Source organism: Psammomys obesus, unplaced genomic scaffold, assembly GCF_907164565.1.
Source record: "Psammomys obesus unplaced genomic scaffold, mPsaObe1.curated_primary_1811, whole genome shotgun sequence".
Classification (NCBI taxonomy): Eukaryota; Metazoa; Chordata; class Mammalia; order Rodentia; family Muridae; genus Psammomys; species Psammomys obesus.
In genome coordinates, this window is record NW_026591598.1 from 5,965,802 (window position 1) to 5,975,573 (window position 9,772).

Consider the following 9,772-nt stretch of genomic DNA (forward strand, 5'->3'; position numbering starts at 1 on the left):
ATTATTATTATTATTATTATTATTATTATTATTATTATTATTATTATTATTATAATAAAATATAAATCCAGGCCAACAAGCTGATTCAATGGGCTAAAGTGCTTGTCTTACAAGCCTGATGTCCTTAGTTAGATCACAACTCATATAAAAGGCCAGATGTGCTAATGCACATCTCTAATCAAAGCAACCCTACATGTGAGATCAGAGCCAAAAGTTCATGGGTCAGCTAGCCTAGAGAGCACACCTAGAAACAAAGTAGGAGAAATGGATTCCTGAAATTTGTCCTCTAACCTCCATTTGGTATTAGACACAAACTCATACACAGTCACTAAGTCATACGTATCTCTCTTTCTTACACACACACAGACAAACGCACACTAAATTAAATGAAAAATACAAAAGGATCCACCAAAAAGGCTCAGTGAGTAAAGGCACTTGCCATCACATAGGATGACCTTAGTTCAATGCCTTTAAGACGCACAAACTGGAAATAGAGAACCAATTCCTGAAAAGTTGTCCTTTTATGCTCACGTGTACAACATGGCATGTTTGAGCAAGCACATACAATAAATGTCATTAAAAAAAGTTATAGGGGAGCAGAATTCAATTCCCAGAACCCACACTGAGGCGGTTTACAACTGCCCCTAGAGGATCCAGGCCTCTGGCCTCTTTGGGCACCTGGATTCATATGGATATACCACACACACACACACACACACACACACACACACACACACACACACTGTCTTAGAGTTACTATTGCTAGGATGAACACATGACCAAAGCCACTCTGAGAAGAAAGGGTTTATTTAGCTATGTGCTATCATCACTGTTCATCAAAGAAATTCAGGATAGGAACTCCAACAGGGCAGGAACTGTGGGGTGGTTTGAATAGATATGGCCCCATAAACTCACATTTGAATGCTGTTGGAATAAGTGTGGCCTTGCTGGAGGACGGCCATCACTGTGGGGATGGGCTTTGAGGCCTCCTATGCTGAAGCTACAGTGTGGTACACAATCCCCTACACCTGCAGATTAAGATGCAGCACTCTCAGCCCCTTCTCCAACACCATGTCTGCCGGGCATTGCCATGTTTCCCACCACGATTATAATGGACTAAACCCCTCAAACTGTAAACCAGCCTCAATTAAATGTTTTCCTTTGTAAGAGTTGCTGTGGTCATGGTGTCTCTTCACAGCAATAAAACCCAAACTAAGACAAACTATAAGAGGCCCTCAGACCTAACGACAACTCATGCCACCAAGGCACCAACGATCCTAACATAAGAGCCCAGCACACAGACCTCAACACTTGCCAAAACAAGAACAAACACTTAATCCATCATAGTCCATAGTTTGGGGAGAATGTCTAAATGTACTAACCTTGCTTTCTGGCTTCTATAGCTCTGCTTATTGCTAAGTTGTTCTTGATAAATGAGGTATGATACCAAAACATAAGTTTTGTGCATAAAAAGCCAAGATTGGTAAGTTTGTGACTACAAGATTTGGGCAAACTGAAGGCATGAGCTGATAGAGGCCATAGAGGAGTGCTGATTATGGCTTGCTCTCCATGGCTTGCTCAGCCTGCTTTCTTACAGAACCCAGGACCACCAGGCCAGGATAGCAGCACTCATAATGTGCCGGACCCTCCCACACTGGATATTAATTAATGCCCAGCAGGCTTGTGTTAGGGGAAAAGAGGGAAAATGGAGGGGGTATAAGATTATAGGATAAAAGGTAAGATTACTGAGTCTACTAATCTCAAATATTTTACATTGGTAGACTATTGTAAATTGACAGAAATTTAAGACTGTTTTGTTCATCTTTTGCTTAACGTACTACACATACACAACTCATTTATATATTGATAGAATTTTTTAGACTTTTTTAATCTTTAATTATTTTATTTTTATTAATTACAGTTTATTCATTTTATAGCCCCCCCTGTAGCTCCTACCCTCCTCTCCTCCCAATCCTATCCTCTCTCCCTCTTCCCCACCCATGCCCCTCCCCCAGTCCACTGATAAGGGAGGTCCTCCTCCCCTTCCCTCTGATCCTAGTCTATCAGGTCTCATCAGGAATGGCTGCACTGCCTTCCTCTGTGGCCTGGTAAGGCTGCTTCCCCTCAGGGAGAGCTGATCAAAGAGCAAGCCAATCAGTTTCTGTCAGAAACAGTCCCTGTCCCCATTACTATGGAACCCACTTGGACACTGCATTGCCATGGCCTACCTCTGCTCAGGGGTTGCAGGCCATCTCCATCATCGGTCCTTGGCTGGAGTACCAGTCTCAGAAAAAACCCGTGCCTAGACTTTTTGGATCTGTTGCTCTCCTTGTTGAGCTCCTGTCCTCTCCAGGTCTTACTATCTCCCACTTCTTTCATAAGATTCCCTGCACTCTGCCCAAAGTTTGGCTATGAGTCTCAGCATCTGATTTTGATAGAATTTTAAGGTTATTTTGACTAACTTTTGCTTGACATATTGTACATATGCAACTCATTTGAAAATGTGGTGTAAAATTCTAGTCCTATGAAAGCTAACTATTGCAAACTGTTCCAAGGTGATTGGAGATTCCAGTCAGTAGTTAGTCACCTATAAACAACCTTACTTGAATTTTTGTTAGATACTAGTTTAATTAATTACAAAAGTAAGCTTTATTTAGTCTCTTAGATAAGTTTTCAAGGTTAAGTAGATAGCACATAGATAGAAGTAAGCAACACTGCTCTATAGACGGATGAATGCATGGTCTTCAAATACTTCAGAAATCTACAAAGTATAGCATTTAAAACTATTTTAATAGTAAAAGGCTTTTCTGACAGAGACACATCTGATCCTGGCAGCACCTCAAATCTACTTCAAAGATGATGAGCAAGCTGGGCGTGGTGGCACATGCCTATAATCCCAGCACTATTGAAAGCTGAGGCAGGCAGATCTTTGTGAGTTCCAGGCCAGCCAAGTCTACAAAGTGAGTCCAGGACAACCAACTTGAAACAGAGAAACCCTATCTCAAAAAAAAAAAAAAAAAAAGGTGATGGACATCAAAGAAAAAAATGTGGCAACTTTGCAGAGACTAAGTGGTCAGTACTTCAAAATTCCTGCATCAGAAAAGTCTGTCACATATTCTGGGCCAATAGGCTGAATGTATGCCCAATGACACAGAAACCTCTGATGACTGTCCAGGCAGTCAACTGTCTCTGTCATTTCTATAGTTCTGGAAGCTGTTTGCTCTATGCTTCCTATATATTTAGGTAATATTATTTCCTTTTAGGGTCTCTGATGAGGTTGAAGACTAGTCATAGTTTTACTACAATTATGCTTAAGACAACTGTTTGTCTAAAAAGATTTTTAAGGTCTAGAGAGATGTTTTTAGGTTGATAGATACAAAATAAGATAGTGATTTAAGTACAGAACTTAGGACTCACCAGGATAGGATAAATTGTGGAATACTTTTTCTAAGCTTGCCAAATACAAATGAACTGAGCATTGTAAATGTAATTCTTACCTGATAATTCTCATAATACTTACTGTATATAGTTTATTAATGTTAGAGAAAAAGCCAATTTTTTTAAGCAGAAAGGATGAAATGTTGTAGACGTTTTGGTTTATGATATGTAAACATGTTTTTGTTATAATCCCAACTGGGGGATTTCAGTTTGTCTACACCTATTGTCTCGTGTAGGGCATGGTCTTTGCCAGCTGGAATTAGTTGAATTCTAAGGATTCTGAGGGGTATAAATATGATAGCCCAGAAGAAAAAAGTGCAGCGGCTTGGAGAAGGTGGAGGAGGACTGCTTGCTGCGTTTGCTGTTACCTGGACTTCTGGATTTCCTGACGATAGATATTAGTCAAAAGAATCCTACGATCCCACCCACCAGGAAGAAGTAAAGAGGGCGACGTTCCCTTTCCCTTACAACCTTTTCCCCTACCTGGGATAGGGAGGTTGGAAGGTAGGTATAAGCTTTAAAGAACCCCAAAATAAAGTAGCATTTGAAAACCTTGCACCTACACAGCAATACGAAAAGGCAATGCGAGGCTTTTGGAGAACACATGGCCTGGCTGACACCATGGTTGACTGATTGACTGACTTTGCTTTTTCAAGGACAGGGTATCAGGTCCTCTGGAACGGGAGATAATTTGGAACTTCCAGGTGGGTATTGGAAACTGAACCTGGATCTCCCCAAAGAAGACCACTCAACTTTCAACCCCTGAGACATCTCTCCAGCCCAACAATTTATTTCTTATTTGTACTCTCCAAAACTATGAGACAAAACATTGTGGTAATAATTTGTTTCGGCAAACCTAGGAAACTAGACAGAGACTGGGATGTGGAAGTACAGATTCACTCTATCAAAAATAGAAAAATGGAGCAAGGCTGGGTGTCATACTCAAACACAAAGGATAACTGCTAGAGGTTTACTTGTTCTATATATCAAGTTCCAAAATCTATATAATGAGACTTTCATTTAAAGAGAGAAAAAAACAAAACCACTAAAAATATTATTCTGCAACTGGATAACAGGATGGAAGACTCTTTTGAAACATGATTAGAAAAGGGGAAAAAGAAAAAAAAAAAAAAAGGAAGTACAAACTGCCCTCAAATAGATTTTAAATAGATGTTGTTAAAAGCCATTTGGGGAAGAGTTCTGGAGGGTAGAAGGAGAAACAAGAAAGAAGCACTCAACTGCTCTTCCAGAGGTCATGAGTTCAATGCTCACAACCACATGGTGGCTCATAAGTATACGCAATGGGATCTGATCCTTCTGGTGTACATAAAGACAGAGGACTCATATACATAAATAGAAAAATAAATATTTTTTTTAAATCACTCTTCTTCTAAATGTAATCCAGCACAATCATTAAAGTTCCTAAATCTGGGGGCTGGAGAGATGGCTCAGTAGTTAAGAGCATAGTAGTTAAGGCCATGAGTATGATTCCCAGCATCCATGTCAGGAAACTCATAACTGCCTTGTAACTCCAGCTCCAGGGGGATCCCTCTTCTGTATTCTGAGGGTACCTGCATTTACATGTATCACACAGATAATATATATACATATATATACACACACACACACACAATTTAAAATAACATGCTAAAGACACACACCTTTAAACCCATTACTCAGGAGGAAGAGACAGGTAGATCTCTGTAAGTTCCAGGACATCCCTGTTCACATAAAAAGTTCCAGGTTGGCAAAAGCCACATACAGAGATCCTGTCCCAAAAAATAAATCTGAAGGCTAGAGAAATGGCTTGGTGGTCAGGAGTACTTGCTGCTCTTGCAGAGAAATTGGATTGGGTTCCCAGCACTCACAGAGTAGCTAACAATCAATCTGTAACTCCAGTTCCAAGGATAACCTAATCCAAATTCTATGGGCACCAGGCATGCATAAGGTATACATACACACATGCAGACAAAACATTCAGATACAAAATATATCAATAAAAATAAATCTATTTAAAAAAAAGAAATCAGTAAGAGTCCTTTGAGTACCTATTATTTAGAGGACATAAATACTCTGCAAAAAGCAATTATATATCAATAAAAATAAATCTATTTAAAAAAAAGAAATCAGTAAGAGTCCTTTGAGTACCTATTATTTAGAGGACATAAATACTCTGCAAAAAGCAGTAAAAATGAACTCTGCCCAAAAGAAGCCCAGTCTGGAAAGAGAAACAGCACATCTTATCAAAAACGACCATGAACACCTAGCATGTATCTCATCAAACAGCATATCTCAACTTTTTTTTTTAATCTATGTATTATTTATACAGTGTTCTGCCTGCATGTGTGCCTGCTTGTCAGAGGAGGGCACCAGATCTCATTATAGATGGTTGTGAGCCACCATGTGGTTGCTGGGAATTGAACTCAGGACCTTTGGAAGAGCAGCCAATGCTCTTAACCGCTGAACCATCTCTCCAGCCCCATGTCTCAACTTTCTTATGATTTAAGATGATAAAAGTCAAAGGCAGTAATCTTTTTTATTTTTTAATTTAATTTTATTTTTATTAATTAGTTTATTCACTTTATATCCCAGCTGTAGCCCCCTCTTCCATAACCTCCCAATCCCATAATCCCTCCCTCTTCTTCTCCTATGCCCCTACCCCAGTCCACTGATAAGGGAGGTCCTCCTCCCCTTCCATCTGACCCTAGTCTATCATGTCTCATCAGGACTGGTTTCACTGTCTTCCTCTGTGGACTGGTAAGGCTGCTCCTCCCTCAGGTGGAGGTGATCAAAGAGCCAGCCACTGAGTTCATGTCAGAGACAGTCCCTGTTCCCCTTACTAGGGAACCCTCTTGGTTTATTTATTATTTATTACAATTTATTCACTTTGTATCCCGGCAGTAAATATATTAAATCCCCTTTCACCAATGAAACTTTAGATTGAATAACGTACAGTATCATACAGGTCTATGCAGATAACTGCAACAAGACACCAATTATTTTAAAAGAAATTGTATTACATGTCGGGCTTACAGGCACATGCCTATAATCCCAGCACTTGGAAAAGTGGAAGCAGGAGGCAGGTCAGGGTAAACCGCAGATACAAAGCTAACTCAAGGCCACCTTGGGCTACATGACACTCTATTTAAAAAAAAAAAAAAAAAAAAAAAAGGAAAAAAAAGAGAGGAAAAAAGTAAAGAAGGAAGAAAGAAAACTATACTGAATAGCTCCCACCAATCTGCTTATAATGGAATTTAACATTTTGGATGGTGGGGGAAGGCATACAAATCAACTCTTGAACATTTTAACAAACTTTTGACAATAAAATTGATAATGGATGCAAAAGCTATTGAAAATATTGGATGGGGAGCTGAAGAGATGGCTCAGCAGTTAAGAACACTGGCTGTTCTTCCAGAGGACTCAAGTTTGAAACCCAGCACCCACTAGCACCTCTTTAACTAGAATTCCAGTCCCAGGAGACACAACCCCCTCTTCTGGACTACACAGGCACTGTAATGTAGTGCAGACATACATGCATGCAAAACACCCATACACATAAAAATTAAATTTAAAAAATGTATATATTAAATAAAGAAGTTGGAGAGTGGATAAGAATGCTTGTTCTTGCAAAGTACCTGGATTCAGTTACCAACGCCCACATGGCAGCTCATAACATCTGTAACTCCAATTCTAGGGGATCTAATACCCTTTTCTGGCCTTCTACAGCACCAGGCATGCACGTGGCAGACACATACATATAGGCAAACACTCATACATATAAAATAAATGAACACTGGCCACTCGTTCAAAGGACCTGGGTTTGGTTCTCAGCACCCGTGGTGGTTCCCAGCCATCTGGAATTCCAGTTCCAGGGGTTCTACTGACTTCTGACTTCTGTGGACAATGCATGTATGGGATACACATACATACAAGCTGAAGACTCATACACATAAAATAAAAATAAATCTTTAAATCAATCAATCTATCTATCTATCTATCTATCTGGGTGTGGCTCAATTAAAGCATACATGAACCCCTGAGTTCAATCCCCTGCACTGAAGAACAAAAAAGGCGTCACTTTTTAAACAGGGTCTCACTATGCAGCCCTGACTGGCCTGGAACTTGCTGTGTAGACCAAGGTGGCCTCACAAAGATCCACCCCACCAGCCTTTGCTTTCTGAATGCTGAGATTAAACCATGACCTACTTAAAAAAAAATTTTGATAGCAATCACTTTTCCATTTGTTAAATGTAACACATGAAAAAGAATATTCTTAAACAGTCTAATTAGTTAGCAAAGAACTTAGATTTTCCTAAGACATTCTATAAAGCAAATGGCAATAGTAGCAAATGAGTATCTCTGACTTTACAACATGCTTAATTTACCCTTTATAGTCAAATTAGTAGACCACCTGTCATATTCATTCACTCAAGATAATGAAGACAGTTTACTACAGATCACAAATTAGTAATTCAGAATTTCAAAATCTATGCATCTGTATCAATATTTATTCTAAATGAACTATTTACACATCCTCCTACACAGCTTAACCTGTTCTATGATTAACATATGAAGAGAACCTAACATCTTGCAAAATCTAAGACTACCAACATTAAATTTTAATTGTTAAAAATACTAAAATGTAGTGTACTTAAAAGACTAATGACTGGGAAAAGAGATGGCTAGGTGAAACACCTATGTGGTAAATAAGCATCCAGGAAAAAAATGTCAATAGCAGAATCTAGGGTTTTGGGCATGCAGTCGCACCCTGAATTAAAACTAAATGTTTGCTGGTCGAGGTATCACATGCCTGTAGTCCTGGCGCTCTGGAAAGCAGAGGCAGGCAGAGCACTGTGAGTTCAAGGCCAGCCTGGTCTACAAAGCAAGTACAGGGCGAGCCAAGGATATACAGGATACACAAGGATACCCTGTCTCAAAGAAGAAGAAGAAACTGATTTTTTAATTTTCTTGATAGTTATAGTTTTCTAATGAACTGCTGAACTGTTGGAGAAAAACATCTGCTGATGTGTCATCTATGACTTTGAGAAACAAACTCCTAAGGCTAGGACTGCACCTCAGTGGTAGAGGCTTGTCTAACAGATGTCAAGGCCCTGGACTCAATGCCCAGCAGTGGCAGAAATTTTTTTAATTTCTCCTAAATGGCATCCAACACAAGCATTTATGTGTAGGGGGCAAGTCTGTATTCAAATCTCAGATCAAAACTCTGGACTTTGCAGAGTTAAATTATGTAACATTGGGGGAAAAAAAGTCTCCATGTCAGCCATAAATGGGCTGCATGCTTAACTGTTAAGTTGAGCTCCTCGCAAATCACTTCACAGTGCCCGGCACACAGTCAGCACTCAATACGTATGTATCTTTGAACAGACACTTATTTTATGCTGGATGAAAGAGCATTTTCGGTTAAGATTCAGTAGCAGCGTTTTAACCGGCTTAGCTTAGCAGCTAATCATTTTGAGACCGTTTTCAAAAGGAAGACTCCTGATAGGAAACTTAATGCTTAACATACTGGAGAGGGGGAAGTTAAAAGAAAAAAAAAGGGGGGGGGAGCCTTGAAAAACATTGCTCAATGGATAGTATTGTTCTCCATCTTTAGAAAATCACTCACAATTAAAAATTAAAAAAAAAAAAAGTTTCAAGACAAACTTTTAAAAGGTTTTCAAACAACAACTCCTATGCAGACAAGACTCCACCTAGGCAGCCAGGCTGGCTGGGTACATCCTTTGAGGAAAACTTGTCACTCTCCCACGTTCCTAACTGCAGGTAAAGAAGACAGACTACGACACGTTCGCGGTTATCCGCAAAAAACCTTCCTCCTGGGTCAAGACGCCAACCCCGCTTTTTCCGAGACGGGGAGTAGTAAGTACCACGACCACTGTGGGTCCTGATAACGGTCAAGGGGGAGGGGAGGGGAGGGCGGGCAGGAAGATGGATTGACTTCGCTGCTCCCGCAGCACCCTCCGGGCCACTCCTCTGGAAGACAACCCTCCGCGACTTCTTTCCCCCACCTGACCTCTCCCCGGAGAAACTTCCAGACTCCGCTTCCTCCCCGAGGATGCAGAAGCGGAGTCTGACACCTTGCGTCCCCGAGGCTTCCCGAGTACGCACCGCCACCCACACGCTGGGAGAGGGAGGGGGAGGCCGGGCGGACCACGGCCCCCGCCCCTCCCCCTCCCCGCCGGCCACCGAGCTTTGTCCCACCTGCCGGGAGGACGCGAGGGGCCGCCGACCGCCGCCCCCTCCCGCGGGCGGGCCGCCGACCGCCGCGCCACCCGTGAGCCCCGGGGCCGCCCGGGGCCGGCCGCGCCCCGCCCCC

General features: G+C 41.2%; 1 protein-coding gene across 2 annotated transcripts in view; it reads right to left on the reverse strand.

The window, feature by feature from the left end:
* Zmym4 (zinc finger MYM-type containing 4) overlaps positions 1–9,772 on the reverse strand; it is a 122,927-nt gene that overhangs the window by 112,370 nt on the left and 785 nt on the right. The window lies entirely within an intron of this gene.